At 27.3% G+C, this 23,435-nt stretch overlaps 1 long non-coding RNA gene across 1 annotated transcript; it reads left to right on the top strand.

Annotated features, from left to right (window-relative positions):
• Positions 1–1,759: 1,759 nt before the first annotated feature.
• On the top strand, positions 1,760–22,664 carry LOC136090744 (uncharacterized). Its single transcript, XR_010643682.1, has 2 exons — positions 1,760–1,853; positions 22,270–22,664. It is a non-coding gene; the product is annotated as an uncharacterized LOC136090744 (long non-coding RNA).
• Positions 22,665–23,435: the final 771 nt, after the last annotated feature.

Raw genomic sequence — 23,435 nt, 5'->3', positions numbered from 1 at the left:
GTTTAGAATGACGACTTTTACTTGCCAATATTGTAAACGTTTGATCGACTTTTAATAAATGTATACATTGAAATATTTAAAGCGTAGATTTTAAATATATAAATGTTTACGTTTAATTTAGGTCGATTAACGGTTTACAATATTGACTAATGTATGTGGATATTCTAAATGTTAGATCGAAGTTTAGTGAACGCATATATAAAAAAGTTTGAAATATACATTTCAAATCAAGCGTCGATTTTTAGTCAATAATAGGTCGGTATACGTTTTATCCATTTTTCGACCGATTTCGACTAAATATTGACCATTTCTGAACTAATCTGTGTTTACTGGGGAAAGTAGCACCATGATTTATCATTCAATGCACAGATTTTGACATAGGCATTGTTTTTTAAATTTTATTTAGTAATAAATGCAAATAGATGTTCATATTTCTGATTGAAAATCTATATAGCCTTGTAGTCGTGCTGTTCATATGAATTAGTAAGTATCGAAAACAACTTATTTATTCTGATTTAGGTGCACGTCGTGGTACACGATAAATAATAGTAAATACATTAAAACTTAGGTGCTCCTGTAGTTTCTACTATATATATATGAATGTATATATATATATATATATATATATATATATATATATATATATATATATATATATATATATATATTATATATATATACATATATATATATATATATATATATATTATATATATATATATATATATATATATATATATATATATATATATATATATATATATATATATATATATAGATATATATATATCAGGGGGGGGGGGATCTAGCATTTTAATTGGGTGATGCCAAACTTTTTATCAACAACCTTCCAACCTTGCTAGGGTTTAAGTGCAGTCAATTTAAAAAGTGGAAAAACAGAAAAAGGCGTAGCAAGTGTGGGGCCGACATGCCCTGGACGGCTTATTTTTGGAGTGCCGCCGATTTTTATTTCATCGAATAATAACTATTTACATTGCCGCTTTTTATTAGATTGAATAATTTATTTTGTTTTGCTTTTGTAGTACCTATTTTTAATAGAAGTTTTAAAAATGTTACCTTGGCTATTTTCGTTCGTAAATTAAACATGTAATTTTAAGCCTAATTTACTTAACAAAGTGCACCAACAAGAAGGTAAGCCATAGGACTTTGCACTTCATCTATATTCTGTCATTTTGCCTAAGGTTAGCCCTCCATTTCTAGATTCTTTCATTTTCTTGAAAGGCACGTTGAGTATAGTAATGTTGGATAAGCTTAGCCCTCCATTACTTGATTCTTTCCTTTTCTTGATAGGCACGTTATGTAAAGTAATATTAGGTTATGTAAAGTAATATTAGGTAATATTAGTTTAATTAACTAATATTATAAGGTTAGCCCTCCATTTCTGGATTCTTTACTTTTTTTTGATAAAATTTTTTTTTATTAAATTCTAACTGCTTTTTTTTTCTTTTTTTTCAATAATAATTTTTTTATTTATTTTTATTGAAGCTTAATTAAAATAAAATAAATATAGCCTGTCTGCTTTTCTGTCTGTTTCTCTATCTATCTATCATTTTTTCATTTATCTGGTGTTAATTTTTTTTTTAAGCTTAGTGCAGATTTAATTTAGTTTACTTCTATTGTTTGTTCAATATTTAAATAATTTGGAGATAACGAAATTAGAAATATGATTGGTCGAAAAAAATATATCTTTTATTATCATTATTTCAAGTTAATGCTTTTTTGTTTGTTAAGGTCTAATAAATTATTAGACAGAGACAAACAAAAAAAAACAGTTTGTTCAATAAATAGTGTTATAAAAGAATTTTAGGAAGCGTTTCAATTTTTATTAAAAGGTATTTAATTGTTTTTGAAAACGGTTACAATCCATTAGTTTAAAGCCTCAGGAATCGTTTTACACTTTTTTTACAAATTTTTTTTACAATTCTTTTACACTCAGGAATTGTTTTACACTAGATTGTTTTACACCTCCAAAATTACTTATCTTAAATAATGTATGTATATGTATATATATATATATATATATATATATATATATATATATATATATATATATATATATATATATATATATATATATATATATATATATGTAAATATATATAAATATATAAGTATATATATATACACTGAGGCATATTCGTTTAGACGCATCAATTTTTTTCTTTTTATCTTAATTTTTTTCTATGTATTGTCAACTGATATGCATGCAAGTTATTATCAAAATAATTGTTGTGTTGTGGGCTAATAAAAATCACAAAAAAATTTTTTTTATGTGTCTTTATTAACATGAGAGTATGTTTGATATACAAAAGTACTTTTTTTAATTGGAATATATCTATAGACGCAGTCATATTTTTGACATTAAAAGATGAAAATTAGTAATGCGTATGTCCTCCATTACACTGGGTCACCTCAAAAATTCTGCCTTTCATTGACTCCACTAGTTGTTGAAGTGTAGTTTGATCCAACTCGGACCATGCTTCAAGGATTTTACACTTTAACTCAGTAACAGTTTTAAATTGGTGTCCGGCTGCTTTAGCGTCATAAACTTTTCTTGATAGCATTCCCCACACGTTCTCGATTGGATTTAAGTCCGGGCTACAAGCTGGCCATTCGAGAACCGGGACGTTGTGGTCTTTAAATCATTTCATAGAATGCCTAGATGTGTGAATTGCAGCATTATGTTGCTGAAATATGGCATTATCGTCCATGTTTTCATCCATATAAGTTATGAGAACATCATCCAACATTTTTGTATACTTTATCGAGTTCATTTTAGGTAAACCACAACACAGAGTCAATTTTCCTGAATAAAAAAAGTCCACCCCAAACCATTAAACTTCCTCCTCCATAATTTCGTTTTGTTTGTGGGCCATTTATTCTTCTTAGATCATGCCAATAACAACTGTAAGCGTCCGGACCATCTAAATTGAACTTTTTTACAACTAAAAATATTACGTTTTGCCACTCATGAGTCCAATGTATATGGCTTTTAGCAAACCGTAGTCTAGCAATTTTATGGTGTTTTTTTAACATTGGTTTTTGGTGTGGTTTCTTCCACTTTACGTTTGGTGTTGTACGTAGAATATGTGCAACATGTTTATTGGTGACAGGCAATAATAATTTATCCTTTATTTGTGTTGCATTCAATTTATTTTTAGTTGCTTCGAAGCGAATTCGATTAATTTGCTGATTTGTTAATACTTTGTTGCCGTTTGTTGCTTTTTTTACACCGTAATTGTCACCTTTTGTAATGCAGTTTCGTACAACATGGTCAGATCTTCCAACTTTTCTAGCTATTTCTCGTATAGAAAGTGCTGGCGAGACTTCTGAGCCACGATATAAATTAATTTGTATTTTTTCAGCATCTGTCAAATACTTTCCTTTAGGTATTTTGTAAAATGCAATAAAAATGATACTGGCAGAGCCAAAGATCAAGCTACACTAAAAATTTTCAATTTATTTGTGTAAAAGTGATTAAAAATCAATAACTACCGTTATTAACCTGATTGCGTCTATAGATATATTCCAATTAAAAAATGTGCTTTTGTATATCAAACATACTCTCATGTTAATAAAGACACAAAGAAAATTTTTTTTTGTGGTTTTCATTAGCCCACAACACAACAATTATTTTGATAATAACTTGCATGCATATTAATTGACAATACATAGAAAAAAATTAAGATAAAGAGAAAAAAATTGATGCGTCTAAACGAATATGCCTCAGTGTATATAAATATGTATATTCATATGTATATATATATATATATATATATATAGATATATATAGATATAAACATATATATATATATATATACATATATATATATATATATATATATATATATATATATATATATATACCTATACATATATATATATATATATCATATATATTATATATATATATATATGTATGTATATATATATATATATATATATTACATATATATATATATATATATATATATATATATATATATATATATATATATATATATATATATATATATATATATATATATATATATATATATATATCAGGGTCATGCTGTGAAATTTTTTATTGGGGGTCGTTTTTGAAAAAAAGAGGCAGTTTTAAAACACCATGCAAATATCTTACTAAATTTCTTTAATAAAATTTTCGTGAAACGTATTTGTGTGAACAATGTTTACATAAACGAATTTATTGTTCATCAAACATTTATTTTATTTTATATTGCGTAGGCGTATAAGCAAGCTCCTTGTTAGAAAATGGGTATTGATACAAAGATTAATAATACTTCGATTAATGGTTTTCTCTTTTATTCAAAAACTAAACTTTTTTCATACAATTTTCTTGGATGTAAAGTAAAAAATAATTTTGAGACTTGTTTATAATCAACAATTTCATTGTAGTGGATATTCATGATGACTAATGAACCAAGTCTACCTGCAGTCATACTGCCTCTCAACCATGTTCTTAATCTTCGCATTGCTGAAAAGTTGAGTTCACATTCTGCGAACGTTACAGGTAGTGTACATCCGATCTTAAGAAGCTCAAAGAGATTAAGATATTGATTTACATTGCAGATTTTAATGGCTTTAGCTAGAGTATTAGGCCTATTTTCAGGTTTAATAGTAGACCATTATCTTTTCCAAAACATGAATTATTGATCTGTAGCTTCTGAGTTTGGAAGATTACTTTTATACACTTTAACTAACTAGAAAATGTATAATTAAAGCCCGTTTATAGTATTAATAGGGACTCTCTGCCCGTACGTTAATTCTGTAGGCCTGTCTCATAGTGATTCTGGGAATCTTTGGTCTGCAAATAATTTCCTTGCCATACGAGTAGCTTGTTGGTAAATTGCGTAAGTTTCTTTTTCAACACTTTTCCGTAGATGGTTGAAATCGTCAATTATTTTTTGAATGTTACTGTATGCATACACAATATCAGTTATGCGCCCTTGTAACCTCTCTGTTATATACGACAACGGGTGAAGTAAGCGGTACAAAGTTATAATACCAATTATGAATTCGAACTTAGTGAGTGCATTAAGGAGTGAGTTGGCCTTTCTTTTCCCTTGTGCACCCAATCCATACTAAACTCTATATTGAACTGTTTAATATTAGAACGTATTCCTAAAATAATCTCTAATGCCTCTGCCATAAATGGTATAGCTAAATAATAGTGTTCATATGCGGCATCTCTTTCTGTTTTTTTTTTTTTTGCACATCCCTATCAAAATCTTTTTTCTTTCAGTTGATTTACAACAGATCTCTGCAACATGCTCCAGCAAGTGATCTCTTTTCAGAGAGGTATTGAAATAAATGGATATATTTCTGTATAACTCAAAAATGTTATCAATGATTAGTATTTTTGATATTGCAGCAATTCATAAATTCAAATTATGTGAGCTACAATGTGTTACAGTTGCTTTTGGTGATCCTATTAAAATATAGCCGGGAACACCTTTTTTTAAAGATTGCATGTTTGTTTCACCATCATAACACTGGCCTTTACAAGAACTAAGATCAATTACACTTTCGCTTTAACATTTCATCAAGCTTTCCCCAATATGTTTGCCTGTTATCCTATCAAGATTCAAAAAGTTAAGAAATACTTCTCTAATTTCTTTTTCTCCGTTTACGTATCTCATACATACTGATAAACTTGTTGGTTTGCAGTTGTTACCTCGTCTGCTGAAATTAAATGGTAGTTTGCAGCTTTGATTTCATTAATTAGCCGCTCTTGTATCCATTTCTTTCCAATTATATCAATTAATTCATTTTGATTCTTGGGGCCAAGGTAGCTGACATCTTTGCGTAATGGTGTTTTTATATGTGCATTAAGTTTAGCGTTATGGCGAGCTATTTCTTGCACAATTGCAAGAAAGTTTCCAGGATTACCTTTTTGGGTCTGAGTTTTCTATGCACTTTTTATAAGTTCCACGAAATGCAAGTCCTTGTTTCCCCCACCAAATGCACTATTTTACCTAATGTTTTAACAATGTACGGATACATTTGTTTTCGGTTTTTAAATCGCTATTGCTTTGTAAAGGAATGGTTTGTCTTGGATCTTCAAAACGACAACAAATTCCATTAGCTTGTTCAATAGCTTCTTTATGGTATCTATTGCCTATATGTAGTTTTTGTTTCTCTAAAACATTGGGCCATTCCTTATATCCACGGTTAACAAAAGCTCCCAAAGATTTTTTTTTATCTTGCTTTAGAAATAAAGTGCAGTATATGCAGTAGACTGCGTCTTCACTTTTGCTGTAGACAAATCCATTCTGAAAATATTCTTCGCGTTTGCAACCATGTTTTAATATTTTGGGAAATTGAAAATGTATCTTCTGTTTCAAGTTATTCGTGAACATTTTGCATATTTCATGTGGTGATAATTCTTGATTTCCACGCAAGAGTTCGTCAATTTTCTTCTTTTTTAAAATCATATTATTTTAAATATGTTTGGTCTACTTCGCATGACAAGCTTTAATTAACATAATTATCATCTTTAATGACTTCCTCTTTTTCTTCTACTTTGGGTAATGTTTTATCGGTTTCATTTTGAGAACTGTCGATAATAAAAAACACTTGAAACGTTAGTAATTAATAATATACTTTCAGATCTTAAACTATACCAAAATTAAAAAAATTCGCGTAAACGTTACAATAAAAAACAAGTAATAAAAAAAGTACTCTCCTGAAAAAATTAAACAAATAGATAATATCTATATCTAGTTAATATCTATATCTAGTTAATATCAAATTAGTTATTATAAAATGAAGATCAAAATAACTTTTTTACTTTAAATATCCAGCTAACGATTTGCAATTCTTTGCAGCATTTTGAAGCTCTTTTCTATCAGATGCCCGTTTCCTAATTTGGTTAGGCATGTTAACTCTATCGTTTGCTTTTAAACGTAAATTAGTATTAGTAGAGAATTGTCATTACAGTATAAACTCTGGAAAGACTATTTTTCATTTTTCGTTTACAAAAGATTTCACAAAGCAATGGCTTGTAATGACGCCTTACGTTTGTGAAACAATAAAGTAAAAATTGTTTCATGAGAATGATTCATAAAAATCAAATAATTACCATAAAAACTTTGATTAAATATTTTGACTAGGGTTTCTCAAACGGGATCCCGGGATCCCGTTTTTCCGGGATCCCGGGGATAAAAGTGGCAGCGGGATTTCCCGGGATTTCACTTTTATATCCCGGAACATAATTTTTTTTAATTTTATATATGATAACTGATTGAACTATTTCGAGCAAAAATAAGAAAATTATTATTGCATTTAGTTGCATTTTTATGCATTCATATCTTATACTAAAACCTAGCACAACAAGAAATGTTATTGAAACTATCTTAAACTATCTAACTCAAGTAGTGTATTGCAATTTGCAATGTGATTTTTTCTTTTTTCTCGTTATTATAAAATATGAGTAAAAAATAAAAAAGAATTTCTTGCGACGAAAACAGTAAGTTTGATTTTTAAACTTCTAAATTATTGAAAAATTAAACTTTTTCTGTTTTGAAATATTTAATAATTTTTTTATTTTAAAAAAAGGCAAACAAAGACATATAAAGTCATACGTAAGATAACATACATACGTGAGAAATACTTATAACTTTACCTTAAGTTACTTTACGATTCAATTTAGTTATACCATGTCAATTGTAAATGGATCGAAAGCATGGCAGTATTTTTGTAAAGAAAATCTGGCGAATCTGCAATTTGCAAAAAGTGCAATGTAAAGATGTGCAAAGGATTTTCGACAAGTGGGCTCCTTCGTCATTTAAAAAACGCATATAAAGATTTGGATTTAAATATGAAGCGTCAACATGAAGATACTGGTTCGGAAATTAAAATTGTGCAAAAGAAAATCACATTGTTTGTTAAACAGCAAACTATCGAGGAAATTGTGTCAAAGCTAGCAACGGTGGAAGGCTTCTCAATAAATCCCATAACAAAAAATGAATTTATTAGAAAATCATTGTCTGAAAAAGGCATGTTATTACCAAAAAAACATCCCATGTTATGAGCAAGATAAAAAAACAATATGATTTAGCTAAACAAACTGTGGTTTTAGAGACAAAAGAAATATCTAGCGGGTCGCGATTTTCTTTATCGTTAGACGAATATACGTCTTTAAAAAATCGACGTTGTTTAAATGTAAATTTACACTTATTAACAAAGTTTCTGAACCTAGGATTGTCTCCGATAGCTGGAACACTTCCTGCAGATAAAATTATTGATCTGGTTGAAAATAAACTGCCAGATTTTAATTTATCAATTAAAAAGCACATCATAGCTTGTGTCACTGACGGAGCATCCGTAATGAAAAAATTTGGACGGCTAAGTGGTTTTGAACATCAGCTGTGTTATGCCCACGGACTTCATTTGGTAGTATGTGATGTTCTTTACAAAAGTTAGACTCTTCAGCAAAATATATTGAGTCGCAGTTGCATGATTCCAATAAAAGTTTGAGTGATTCCGATGAGTTTCATAATGTATTTGACTGTAATGATCAGTCATAGAACTCAACAGGCGTTACGTTTATTGATGATTAACAAAATAGCATAAATATAGCCATAACAATTCAGAAGGTTCGAAAAGTGGTTCGAATGTTCCGCAAGTCATCTCTTAAAAATGACGTTTTACAAATCTACGTAAAATTTATGTTTCATAAAGAACTGAAGCTAATATTAGATGTCAAAACAAGGTGGAAAAGTCTTGCTGAAATGCTAGAAAGACTCCTTAAAGTAAAAACATGTATACTAAAACCAATGATCGATTTAAAAGAAGTTCTGAATATCTCCGAAGATGAATATGCGATTATGAACGCCATAACAATTTCTCTGCAACCGATTAAAGTTGGAATAGAAAGACTTGGTAGAAATAATGCTATTCTACTTGACGCGGAAGGTGTAATGATATTCATCTTGGACAATTTAGCGGAAAAAAAATTTGATAGCTAATAAACTACTTCAATTTTTGCAGCAGAGAATTGAAGAACACAGAAATGCCAATTTAATTGGACTACTAAAATTTTTAAACAACCCAATTAGTTATAATCAGGAATCAAATATCTACTCCAAACTACTCTTACCGTCCAAACATGTATTAAATCAACAGGTAAAAAAATTTATACCAGGTTGTACATAGATGATGCTAGCACTAGTTCATCAAATAACAAAATAGTTGAAGTGAGTTGTGATAATGAAAGAGTGGTTTCTGACCCGTCAATACCTTAACCTGTTGCTCCAAATTTATTCGGCAATTTTGTTCAAGTATTTTGATACTTGAACAAAATTGGATGCGACTATTTGTAATGTCAAACAAGTAGAAAAAACAGCTCTAGAAGACATTAGCAATTTAAAAAACTTCACAAAAGAAATCAAACTTTTTGAGGCAACTGGAAAACGTAGCCATAGTTTGGAAAGAATATACTCCACATTAATGACCATCAAGCCGACATCTATTGAATCAGAAAGAGCCTTTTCTGCCGCGTGTCTATTTATGGGAAAAATTCGTTCACGATTAAGTGACAAATTAATTGATTTTTTATGTTTTTTAAAACAATATTTTACTTTAAATAGTAATATAGATTAGCGCGCTAAGATAAGTTTGTCAGAAACCGCTTGATTTTATATTAAAAATTATGCCAGGAAATCCCGGGATAAATAAATTAAACATTCAGGATCCTAAGTTTACGGTAAATGAGAAACCCTAATTTTGACATCGAAAATAGTCAAAAAAGAATTTTTGGCGTGAAATCAAAAAAGGCATATGAATAAAAAGGGGGGTCAATCGCACGCAACGTCCTTACCATCCCCCCCCCCCCCCCACGGTACGGGCCTGTATATATATATATATATATATATATATATATATATATATATATATATATATATATATATATATATATATATATATATATATATATATATATATATATATATATATATATATATATATATGTATATAAATATATATATATATGTATATATGTATATAAATATATATATATATATATATATATATATATATATATCACTCTATTTTGTAGAAAACTGTTTAAAACATATTATATATATATATATATATATATATATATATATATATATATATATATATGTATATATATATATATAACTATATATATATCAAATATATATATTATCATACTGTTATATATATATATATATATATATATATATATATATATATATATATATATATATATATATATATATATATATATATATATATATATATATATATATATATATATATATATATATGTATGTATATGTATATATATACATATATATCATACGCATTAAAACTCATGTAAGGTATAATACTGTTTATTTACTTGTTTACGTGATATTTCGGCTCATATAGTGAGAACCATTAGGCCGGGTGAATAAAACTGAGCAATTGCTTTTACTCCGAGTTTTTGGAGTAGTTGCTCAAATTACGTAAATAAAAATTTTAAGCAATTGCTTTTTTCTGAGAGAAAGCTTTTACTCTGAGCAATTGCTCATATAAGAAAAAAAGGCTTTAATAAAAAGCTCTAACTTATAAAACGGCGAGCAATTGCTTCAAATTCATTAAATTGATTACTTTACTACTTTATTTAACTATTTTTTGACTATATATATATATATATATATATATATATATATATATATATATATATATATATATATATATATATATATATATATATATATATATTGACGAAGAAAAACAACATTTTCTATGGTACTTTAAGTTTTATGCCTTAACGGCGATTATCAGCGATTGAATACAAATGCAAAATCAAAAATAAACCCGCTAAAAATTACAAAATACTGTGTAGTAAGATCTTTACGTAGCTAAGACATACTTGATGGCAACCAAAGAAAAAACAAAATATTTGCTAATCGCCGGTGTCAAAAAAAAATAAGAGGAATTTATTCTTTTATTTAACCATAAAAATTTGAAAATTTACAATAATATTTATAAACTCACATAAATAAGGTTAGGTGTCACTTATATAGTTAAAAACTAGTCAATGGAGTGACACCTGAAAAAAACAAACAAATAAAACAACAAATAAAACACAGAAAAAATTATAAATAAGAAAAAATAAAAATAAAAATTTTTAAGAAAAAAAGAAAAAAAAAAAAAAGAAAGAAAGGAAAATAAAGCACTAATAAATAAAGATGATATTATTAATTGCAATAATAATATAATAAAAATAATAATATTAATAATAATGGGAATAAAAAAACAAATAGTAACTATATCATGATAACTTTAATAAAAATTATAATGGTAAAAATAATTATAGTAAAGTTTATAACTACGACAGAAATTAATAAATAAACATAACAATTGCAAAAATTAGGGCAATAACCATAAAAACTATTACTACAATTGAATCACTATCACTATCATTATAAATAATATTAATAAGATTTAAAATCAAAGATAAATTAATGATAATAGTAATATTAGTAGAGTTAAAAAAGACAGTATAAAATAAAAGTTATAATAGTTTTATAAATACAGTTATATAAAAAAAGCAATAGTAATAAAAGATAAAATTAATATTCATTAAATATATACTCAAATATAAATTTCTTAATTTGGTTTCGATTGAGAAGAAGAATGTTAGCAATAAAAGGGTATCTAGTTAAAATCTTTTTTTTTATAAATGGTATTATTTGGTTCCAGTGAGAAATACATTGATTTTTAATAGAGAGCTTTCCATATTTGATAGTGCTGAAAAAGGAAGTGTGCAAGTTAAAATTTTCAGTATTTCGAGTGTAATATTTGTGTGTGTCACTTGTTTTAATAAAAAAATTATTGAACGAATTTGGTAGCTTATTTTGAAGAAAATCAATCACAAAGAGACAATTATAAAGCTTTACAAGATCTTGAAATTTTAGAATTTTTAATTCAGAAAACCTATTTTCGATATTAGAACGTAAGGGAGAAAATGTCATAATTCTTAAGGAAGTGTGTTGAAAGCTGTTTATACGATGTAATAGAAAACTATCTTTTTGATATTAGAATTAATGGTAAAAGAAAAGTCTTTTACCATTAATTCTGATTTTCAAATTATTACTATCAATCTTTTTTTTTTGGAGGGTGAAAAATAATAAATTCAGTTTTATTGATATTTAGGAAAAGACGGTTACTATTTAACCAATGACACAAATCATGGAGATCTAAATTAACTTTTTCACAAAGCTGCGCTAGTGATTTATTTATGCATAGAAGATTAGTGTCGTCAGCGAAATGATGAACAATCGAATTATTTATAGAGTGAGGCAGATCGTTAATATATATTAAAAAAAGTAAAGGTCCTAGAACAGAACCCTGTGGTACACCATACTTAATAACTTTACATGTCGATTGAAATCCATTAATCGAGACAAACTGATTGCGATTGTTAATATAGGATGAAAACCAATCATTAGCGATACCCCGTATACCATAGTGATACAATTTTTCAGTTAAAATTCTTGTGCCTGCATTTTGAAATCCACTCATTTCGTTTATTTAGCAATTAATCACCTTTAAATGTTAAAATAAGGAATTTTTCGTATAAGAAAAGATTGCAAATTTTTGACAAAGCGTTATAAAGATTGCGACGTTTTACAATTTTCCACTTATCCTTCGGTTAATTAATTTCCACTGATCCTTTAATTAATGAAAATATACTGAACAACGTTATAACCTTTGCTGAAAAATACTTAATTATAAAGCAAGATGAAAAAAAGTTAATATATCACGCCAGAATGGTGAAACCTGGATTAAAAAAAGTGGAGCTTTATATGATTTCACCATGGGAGCCTTTGATGGTGCAGAAGTTTGTAAGTCAGTTGGAATATTTATCTTGTTTCAATTATTATCACAGTCTTACAATAAAGATGAACTCGGATTGTATAGAGATGATGGTCTAGCAGTGTTTAAGAACCGGAGTGACCAACAGATGGAAAAAATTAAAAAGCACTTTGTAAAATTTTTAAAAGTAATGATCTGTGTTTATCCATCATTCTTATATCCATATCTTATATCCATTTAAATTGTTAAATATCTGGATCTAACGTAAAATCTTAATGACAGTTCTTTCCAACCTTACTGTAAGCCTAGTAATTCCATCAGTTATATAAATGCTGACTCTATCCACTCTCCTAGTATACTAAAAAGCCTTCCTCAAACTATCGAACTAAGATTGTCAACCAATTCTTCTAACGAAAATATTTTTAAACAATCCATTCCTCCTTATCGAGGTGCACTATTAAAATCAGGTTTTATTTGCAAATTCGCTTACCATTCAGTTATCATTCAAACTATTCATTTTTCATCAAATTATTTAAATTACCATTCAATTATCATTCAAATAAAAATCCGATCCCATTCAAAAATCACAACCGAAACATAATCTGGTACAACCTACCTTTCAGTACCAATGTTGCAACAAAAATAGGCAGTCGATTTTTGAACATGGTAGACCTGCCCTTTCGATTGGTCACAAACTTTGTAAGATATTTAATCGAAATACCATTAAAATAAGCTACTTATGTATGCCAAACATCAAGTCCATCATTAATTCGCACAACCACAGGATATTATATAGCCAAGGTAAAGATGAGGGAAAAACATGCAACTGTGTCAACAAATCCATCTGTCCCATGAACAATCGAAGAACATCGTACGAAAAATTCCTTATTTTAACATATAAAGGTGATAATTTGTAAAATAAACGAAATGAGCTGATTTCAAAATGCAGGCACAAAAATAAATTCCACTTATCTTATTTTGACACCGGTGATTAGCTAATATTTTGTTTTTTCTTCGGTTGGTATATATATATATATATATATATATATATATATATATATATATATATATATATATATATATATATATATATATATATATACACACACTAAAACAGTCATTTTTAAACAAAAAAGCAAAACTTTATAACGTATTTTTTACTAATTGCTTTTGCTATGAGCATTCGCATTTTAGCTTTTATTTTTACTTATAGCAATTGCTTGTGAGCAATTGTTTTTTTATTCACCCGGCCTATTATCAAACTAATAAAATCGTTAAACAAACCATTAAAAAAGTTATGAACGTAACAAAATGATGTCATTGCAACGTTAGATATTCAACATTTTTTAATTTTGTCTAAAAAATGGTTTCGAATGCACCATCGGAACATTCCACTGAAATAGGTTGCAAAAAATATAACCGTTGTATTTATGTGGATATTAAGCCTTTATTGAGTAAAATTGATATTTAAGATAATATTTTTTATTTTTTTGTTTAACGAGATCATAGGCGCAGCTATGAGGGGGGAGGGGGAAGTATCCACATGAGTGCTAGGGGCCCAGTTGGATTTTTTATATGTGATACTTTTGGGCATTGTTTAAATAATGGAAAATTTTCAAATGCTCCAAGCTTGTTATGTTTATGCTCAAGTTAAAATATAAAAATTACCCCTCCTCCTCCAATAAATGAGGGCAATGAGTCCAAAAAGAGATTTTTTCTGCTATCTCATTCTAAAAATAAATTCATTGACAGGTTTTAACTTTTATTAAACAATCTATTATTCTCTGAAAAATATGATCATGGAACGTTTACAACACCCTCATTTTGGGGAGGGTGAAAACTTTATTATAGTTACTACAATTATATCTTTTGAACTTTAAATTTTGAGAAACTAAAAGAATTTTTAAATATTATAAATTACACGTTCGACGTCATAGCTATTTCAGAGACTTGGCATGATTTTGAAAATTCTCTTGAATTAAATTCTACTTTTAATTTGCCATCTTATAAACTTATTAGTTAAACAAGAGGAAGTCGAAAAAAAGGTGGAGGGTTAGGGCTTTATGTCTCAAAAAAGCATGATTATAAGGTAAAAAACATACTATGCTTCTCAAACGATAATTATGAAAGCCTTTTCATTGAAATTGTAAATAAAAAACTTCGAAATATTTTAATTGGATGCGTTTATCGTCCACCAAGAGGCAAAATCAAATCATTTCAAACTTTTATCAAAAATACGATTGAAAAAATAAATAAAGAAAATAAACTTTATACGTTATTGGAGACATGAACCTTGATTCTCTTACTTATTTTAAGTCTCCGAAAACAAAATCCTTTTTTGATATGCTTCTTAAATTTAATGTCTTGTCAGCAATTAATAAGCCAACACGAGTGTCAAAAACCTTGGCAACGGCAAAAGACAATATTTTAATTAATAATTACCTGGAAATGGAATTTGAAACCGGGATATTTATGTCTGATATTAGCTATCACTTTCCGATATTTATAAAAGTAAGAAATTTAAAAGCCATGTCTGATTGTGAACCAAAAAATATAAATTTGAAAAAACGCATTCTTAAAACGACTAATACTAATGAATTATCGATTAGACTAAAACAAGAAACGTGGTCCAACGTGTATAGATGTCATGACACTAACGAAGCTTTTAATAATTTTTTAGATATATTCCTAGATTGCTTTAATGAAACCTGTCCTAAAGAGTACATACAAATTAAGACAAAAGCAGTTGCCAATCCGTGGATGGATAAATCACTGATAAAATGCTCAAAAATGAAGCAAAAAATCTTTAATAAATTCAAAAAATATAAAAACACTAAAAATGAGATAAACTACAAAAATTATAAATATTTTTACCAAAATCTTATCAAAAAGGCTAAAAATAATACTACAGTAATCAAATCATTAAATGCAAATCTGATTTAGTTATCTTCAATAAAATAAGTAAGCAGACCTCTGATCCATATACTTAAGCTATCAATAACATCGGGGATTTCCCTGATGTACTTAAATTAGTAAAAGTAATTCCTATTTTTAAATGCAATGAACATTCAGACATAACCAATTATAGACCTATATCAATACTTTCTGTATTTTCAAAACTTTTCGAACATGTAATTTATAATAGAATCTATAATCATCTCACTAAAAACAAATTATTTTACCCAAACCAGTTTGGATTTCAAAAAAACCTCTCAACAGAGCATGCAATCATTGAATTAGTTAATCAAATAACTGATGGTTTTAAACAAAACAAATTTACTCTTGGAGTATTTATTGAATTATCAAAAGCTTTTGACCCAGTTGACCATTGCATCCTATTAGTTAAACTAAAACACTATGGTATAATTAATAAAATTTACAATTGGATTAAAAGTTATCTTACCAATAGAAAACAATATGTGTGTTATTACACACATACAATCTGGAGTTTTAAATGTTTTATGTGGAGTCCCCCAAGGATCTATCGTTGGTCCACTCCTATTTTTAATTTATATAAATGATTTTTGCAATGCATATTTAAAACTTAATTCAGTCACGTTTGCTGGTGATACAAATATCTTTCTTACTAACAATGATATCAAGAAATTATACTTAGATATGAATATTGAACTAAATAAAGTAAATAATTGGTTTAGGGCTAACAAACTCTCACTTAACTCAGAGAAAACAAACTATATATTATTCCATAAAAAAACACGAGAAGAAAACCTTCCTCTTAAGTTGCCTGACCTTATCTTAAATGATAACTTAATTAAAAAACAAGCCAGTATTAGGTTCTTAGGAGTTTTTGTTGATGAGAACTTATCCTGGCTTCCTCAAATAAGATATATTCAATCTAAAATCACTAATATAATTGGTATGATGTATCGAGTTCGCTCATATATCAATAAACAAAGTCTCAAACTAATATATTTTGGACTGATTCATTGCTTCATCAGCTATGCTAACATAGCATGGGCGAGTACGCAACCATCAAAACTTAAAAAAAATTATAATCTACAAAAACATGCTAGCAGAATCATTTACTCTAAAAATAAGCGTGAACACGCCAAACTTATAATGAAAGATATGAAAATGATGGATGTTTATGAAATAAATATCTATCAGCATTTAATTTTTATGTATCGATTCAATAATAATCTCTCTCCTGCAAACTTTAATTACAAGTTTGAAATAAACATAAATGAAAACTATTAACTATGAGCAAATATTATTAACTCATATAAACTGCCTCAAAACTTCTATAAATATGCTGAATATAGCATTGCATATCGAGGAATAGTTATCAAAAAAGAATAGTTATCAAAAAAGGTTCAAATGTATGGCAAAATCATTAAGTTCATTTAAGTTTCTAATAAAAAAGGAAATTTTTAAAATTTGAGAATCAATTGTGCTTAAAAGGATCACCAAGTAATTTTAATTATTTTAGTATTTATTTTATTTGATCTTTTTTTTGATTTACTGATTAGCGCAGCAGTTTTATGCCCATTATGGTTTTTTAATTTAATATCTATATTCTATTAAAAATGTATAAAGGGGCTCTATGAAAAGATTGCGATGACGTACTGTCTTTGTATCTACGGACATATTTTTATTTTTTTCTTGTATATATATATATGTTGATTATTTATTGTTAAACAGAAAAAACAAAAAAAAAACAAAAAAAAACAAAAAAAAAAGATCATTAAAGTCTGTCATTTTAAATAACTTGAGAACTAAAAATGAAAATGGAATTTATTTTTTATTATTATTATTATTTCATTTATTTAACACCTAATGTAATTTACAAGGTAAAAAAGAAAAATAAGAAAGTTATTTCTCGTGATTTTCACTTAAGAATTTTTTCTTCCAGAATTTGTTTAAAAATTCCTCTTTGCTCTTTCGCATTCCAGCACTCTATTGCATGTTTCAAAGTTTGTTCAACTTCGGAGGGAATTTCACTTGTAGTGCTATTTTTATCTTCTTTTTATTTTGAATTAAGTTTTGAAAATTTAGCATCCGAAAACGGCATAGGTCCTGAATATCGCCAACAAACGAATGTTTAAATAAGGGGTGTTTCAGTTGTGAAAAGATAATGTCTGAAGTTGTTTTATTATTAAGAAGACGAAGGAACAAGTTTAATTTATTTTGTTGAATACTTTTTGAAATTTCCTGGATTTTAAATAGCGAATTTGTATAGTTCTTACTGTGTTTTGAAACATTTAAAAGCGATTTTAGTGCACTCCTTCCAATTACATCTAGCTTTTTCATCAAATCAGAATTATTTTCACATATCTCCATACCATAAGTTAAGGTAGGGACTGCCAATAATTTATATATATAAGAAATAGAACTTGGGTGGGCAAACCGGATTCCAGATTGAATAAGAGTTTGAACAACAACTCTAAAGTTTGAAATTTTTTCATCAACATTTGTATTATTGAGTGAAGCAAAAGTTGAATGTTTAGTATCCCATGTGAATCCCAGATGTCTAAGTTTATTCTGAAGATTTATTTTATTACTAGATATCGTTATCGTATTGGTTTGTATTTGTGCTTTACCTGAAATCAAGAATTCAGTTTTTTCGAAATCAAAAAGTTTTTTTGAAATCAAGAATTCAGTTTTTTTTATTGCTAACATATTTTTATAAACTTTACATACTTTTTTTAAAAATAGTTAGAACAGAAAAAATGTGGTGGAAATTATGTAAATAAAATAAAATTTAATTTGGCGAATTTCTATGTTATTTACAACATAAATTTTTTATTTTAATTTAACGGGTGATGCGGAAGTTATCGGACAAATCCTAATTTCATTATTTGAGCATAATAATTAGTTTTTGTGGTTTTATGCGTAAGCATAAACGTTCTATAAAATATAAACTTTATTATTTGAAACACAATTATTTAAAATGAGGTTAAATGCAGCTGAACGAGAATCTTTTCGAAAGCGACTAAAAATGTTTTTTGGAAATAAACCTAATATAAAATAAAAATAAAAAAAATCGTAAATCATTTTGAAAAGGAAGGATTTGCTCGAAGTACAATATATGATAACCTAAAAAGACTTGAAACTGTTCAACAATCGAAAATTGACAAGTCAGAGAAAAATATGTATTAAATTCGGTGTAAATCAATCGACAATTGGTCGTCAGTTAAAAAAAATGAATACTAAATATAGAAAACGTGAAAAGACTCCAAAACACACTATTGAACAACAAATAAAGGCAAAGAAAAGAAGCAGGAAACTAGTTAACCAACTCTATAACACAAAATCGCTTCTAGCCATCGATGACGAAAAATACTTTTGTTTTGCAGGAGACAACATGCCTGGAAATTCTGGATACTACACAAAAAAAAAAAGACATGCCCAGAAAGTGTTCGTTTTATAGGAAAAGAGAAATTTCCAAAAAAATTAATAATGTGAATAGCCATATCTGACCGTGGTATGTCCGAGCCATTGTTTCGCACTTCCAAGGCTGTAGCGATCAATTCATCAATCTATATTAATGAATGTTTAGAAAAACAACTTCTTCCATTTATTCACAAGTATCATGGAGACTTTAACTATTTATTTTGGCCAGATTTAGCTCTCATTATTCTAAAGATTCTCTAAATTGGATGGACCAATATGTCTATTGCGTTGATAAAGAATCCAATCCCCCAAATGTGCCTAAAGCACAACCAATTGAAAATTTTTGGGGACATTTGGCACAGAAGGTTTACGAGGGAGATTGGCAAGCTTCAACAGAGCAAGTTTTGATTGATCGCATTAAACTAAAACTACAAGAAATTGATTTAAATTTTTTACAGTCGCATATGAAAGGCGTCAGAGCAAAATTGAGATCAACTGCAGATGGTGGTGTTTTTTCATATAAAAAATAATATATTTTTATTAAAAGATAAATGCTTTATTTAAAAAAAATATAATAGTAGTTTGTTTTTTTATTTATAAATATGTTTTTGACGTTTTTATTTTGTCCGATAACTTCCGCATCACCCGTTATAAACCTTAAAAACACATTAACAATCAGTTAAATAAAAGAAATTTAACAATATTCAATAAGTGGGGGCATGCGCATTGATACCGAGAGGTATCAGGGCATGTTCCCGCTTATTCAATTTTGTTAAATCCTTTTTTACCTTTTTTTTCTTTTTTTTTTTTAGAAATGTAGGATACTTTAGGAGATTTGTTACTGCACCAGCCCCAGCAATCTTTTCTGGATACTGAGATCTTCTCCTAGTGTCCTTCAAGGAAACTAGGAGAAGAACTATACTATACAGTATAAATCTGCAGCTCGCTTGCAACTCAGTTCGTCAACTTTAACTATTGCAACGGCTTTTTCCATTAGCTCTTCGCTATAATCGGTGACGGATTTTCTCTTGTAGTTTTGCTGATAACTGATCGATTTTATTAATTTGAATCGATGATAAGACCAACATGACCTGAAAAATTAATTACCAAAACAAGAGGAAGGAACATAATATTAATTATCCAATCAAAGCGCATTTCTATATAATATAAATAAGTGGCGAAATTCCCCCATTTAGTAATAACTTTGGAATCGGTCAAAGTTAGAAAGAAAAAAACAATACAAAGATTCTTTGAAAAATTTCCAACATTTTAGTCTTTTATATTTTGAATGGAAATAAATAATTTGATTTTTATGAGAATTTTAAATTTCCTGTTTTTTTATAGATTATTTTTGTCAATTAATTTTCTTATCAAGTTTTCACAAATAGAAGCTTTATTTTACATAATTTGATGAGAAATTTGTTATTCTTTAAATAGAAATTTGAATTATAAAAAAATCTCATTCCTGAGTAAAGTTATAGTTATAAAAGTAGATATACACCAACTGGAGACGAAATTTCTTAAGTGGCAAAATTACCCCATTTTTTCTTATATTAATTATATATTTTAAAACCATAAACACATGAAATTAAAATAAAAAATAACTTTTTTCCTTTTAAGAACAACACGAAACAAATTTACTTTAGTCTTTCATGCCTTAAAGTAGTTTTTTTTTTTTACTTTTCGTAATTAATGGAAAAAATTGTCTTTATTCGAAGAAGTTTTTTATTTGTTCAAAAAAGCATCAAATTTTCAAAAATTATTAAGCGCTCAAGATAACGGATGATCGCAGCCACGCTTCTCAGGAAAGTTAGTAGACACTATAGACTAAAAAATATCAAAATACGGAAAAGGTACCAATATAAATTTTTTAATTCTTCATAAAAGTTAAAATTTAGTACTTTTTTGATAAATTTTTTACTTTATATGCTAAAAATAGTGGTACTAACTTTTTCAAGAAATTTTCATTTTTAATTTTAACAGTCTATATTATAACCTTTCCAATGATGTATATATTAAAAAAATAATAATTATTGTCATATTTTCAATGATCTATATATTAAAAAAATAATAATTACTAAATTCAAGCATCTTGAGAATTTTTATCAAAAATTCTATAAAAATCTAACTTCAAGAAACCACATTCGTTTAGCCTGTCGAATTTAGAATTTCATAAATTTGAAAATTTTTAGTAAGGGCATTAGTAACAAAACCCACTATCAGACATAATGTTTAAATTTAGGCACTTTTTTGATTTTTGGCCATCTGATTTCCCACTGTAAAATTGTGAGTTGTCACCAAACTGCCATTGTCACATTTAAAACGGTTTTTTTTCGGTTTTGAACATTGTACGCGTTGTATTTCAATGGCCTCACGAATTTTTCTTGTGTCAGTATATGAGCCGAAAGCTCACATAAAAAAAGAAACAAAAACTGTATATGATGTTTTATTACCCGTACTTTTAAAGATGCCACTTAAATTACATATAGTTATATATATATATATATATATATATATATATATATATATATATATATATATATATATATATATATATATATATATATATGTATATATATATATATATATATATATATATATATATATATGTATATATATATATATATGTATATATTCATATATATATTCATATATACATACATATATATATATATATATATAATGCTTATAATATTATTACCCGTACTTTTAAAGATGCCACTTAAATTACATATAGTTATATATATATATATATATACATATATATATATATATATATATATATATATATTCATATATACATACATATATATATATATATATATATATATATATATATATATATATATATACATATATAAATATATATATATATATATATATCTATATATATATATATATATATATATATATATATATATATATATATATATATATATATATATATATATATATATATATATATATATATATATATATATATATATATATATATATATATATATATATATACATCCTTGAAATTAAATAAAGAAACAAACTTTGCATTTGCAGATGAAAAAAGTGAAAAAAATTTTGGAAATGAAAAAAGTGGTATTTAAAGGTCACGCTTATGTCCAAAATGTTAAAAAGTCTGCATGTGATAAATCTCAAACTCCTGGTGGGTGGCTAAGAACTTGGAAGAAAGTAACTAGAAGAACCCCTACAATATGTTCGATGTTGAACTGCTCAAGTGATGCTGAAGTAGGAGGGCATTTATGGCGAAAAAAGCTTTCAAAAAAATATTATTATATTGCCCCAATCTGTAAATCGTGCAACAACACTAAGCATGGCAAAGATTTTTACAAAACGAAGGCAAATACTGCTTTTGCGAAAAAGGAAGTAGACCCATGCACAAAAAAATGATAGTAAATTTATGAATGAGATGATAATATTAAAAAAACTTTGAATATTTGTTGTATTGTTTCACAAATTTGATTAATTATTACTTTTTTTAATCCAAGATTACGTTTTTTTAAATCTACATATGCAAGTATTAGTATAATTGTGCTTACACAACATACCCTGTGAATAGTGACGGATCCAGGGGGGCGGGGATGGGTGTTATGCATCCATACCCCCATCCAAAATCTGAAAGTCTTAAAATATTATAGAAATGAGGACTTTTTTTTCTTTTAGGAGACGCAAATGTGGTACAAAATACAAAAATATTTCAACATCTCCTCACCAAAAATTCTTGATACCTTTTAAAGGATAAAAGTTTAATTTGGAATTACTATCATTGTGAAGAAACGAGAGATATAGGCGTAAGTAAACAATGCTCAAAAAGAATTAAAACAGCAGGTGAAAGTACTTGTAGTTTACATGGCCATCAAAAGAGTCAACTTAAAATTAATGTATTAAAAAGAAATATAAAAGAACGCTCAAAAAAACCAGCAATTACTTTAGCATCAAAAATTACTTCATTTTTTGACGAGTCTCATGAAGCTTTACTTTCAAGAATGGTTGCAAAAGATTCTTTTCTAACAAATTTTAACATAGAGATACTAAATCGCCCAAAAAACAGTATTATTGGCATAATCCATGACAAATAATAATGGATTATGCCAATATAATAAGGAAAGTAGTGTTTTGTAAATGAAATATTACAGAATATGCTAAATAAAAAAGCGCTTAACCTTACGACAGATAAATGGGCATCCAGTTGAAACCGCCGGTAA

Source organism: Hydra vulgaris, chromosome 14, assembly GCF_038396675.1.
Source record: "Hydra vulgaris chromosome 14, alternate assembly HydraT2T_AEP".
Classification (NCBI taxonomy): domain Eukaryota; kingdom Metazoa; phylum Cnidaria; class Hydrozoa; order Anthoathecata; family Hydridae; genus Hydra; species Hydra vulgaris.
Note: the sequence above shows the minus strand (reverse complement) of the source record. Positions and strands in the feature narration are given on the sequence as shown.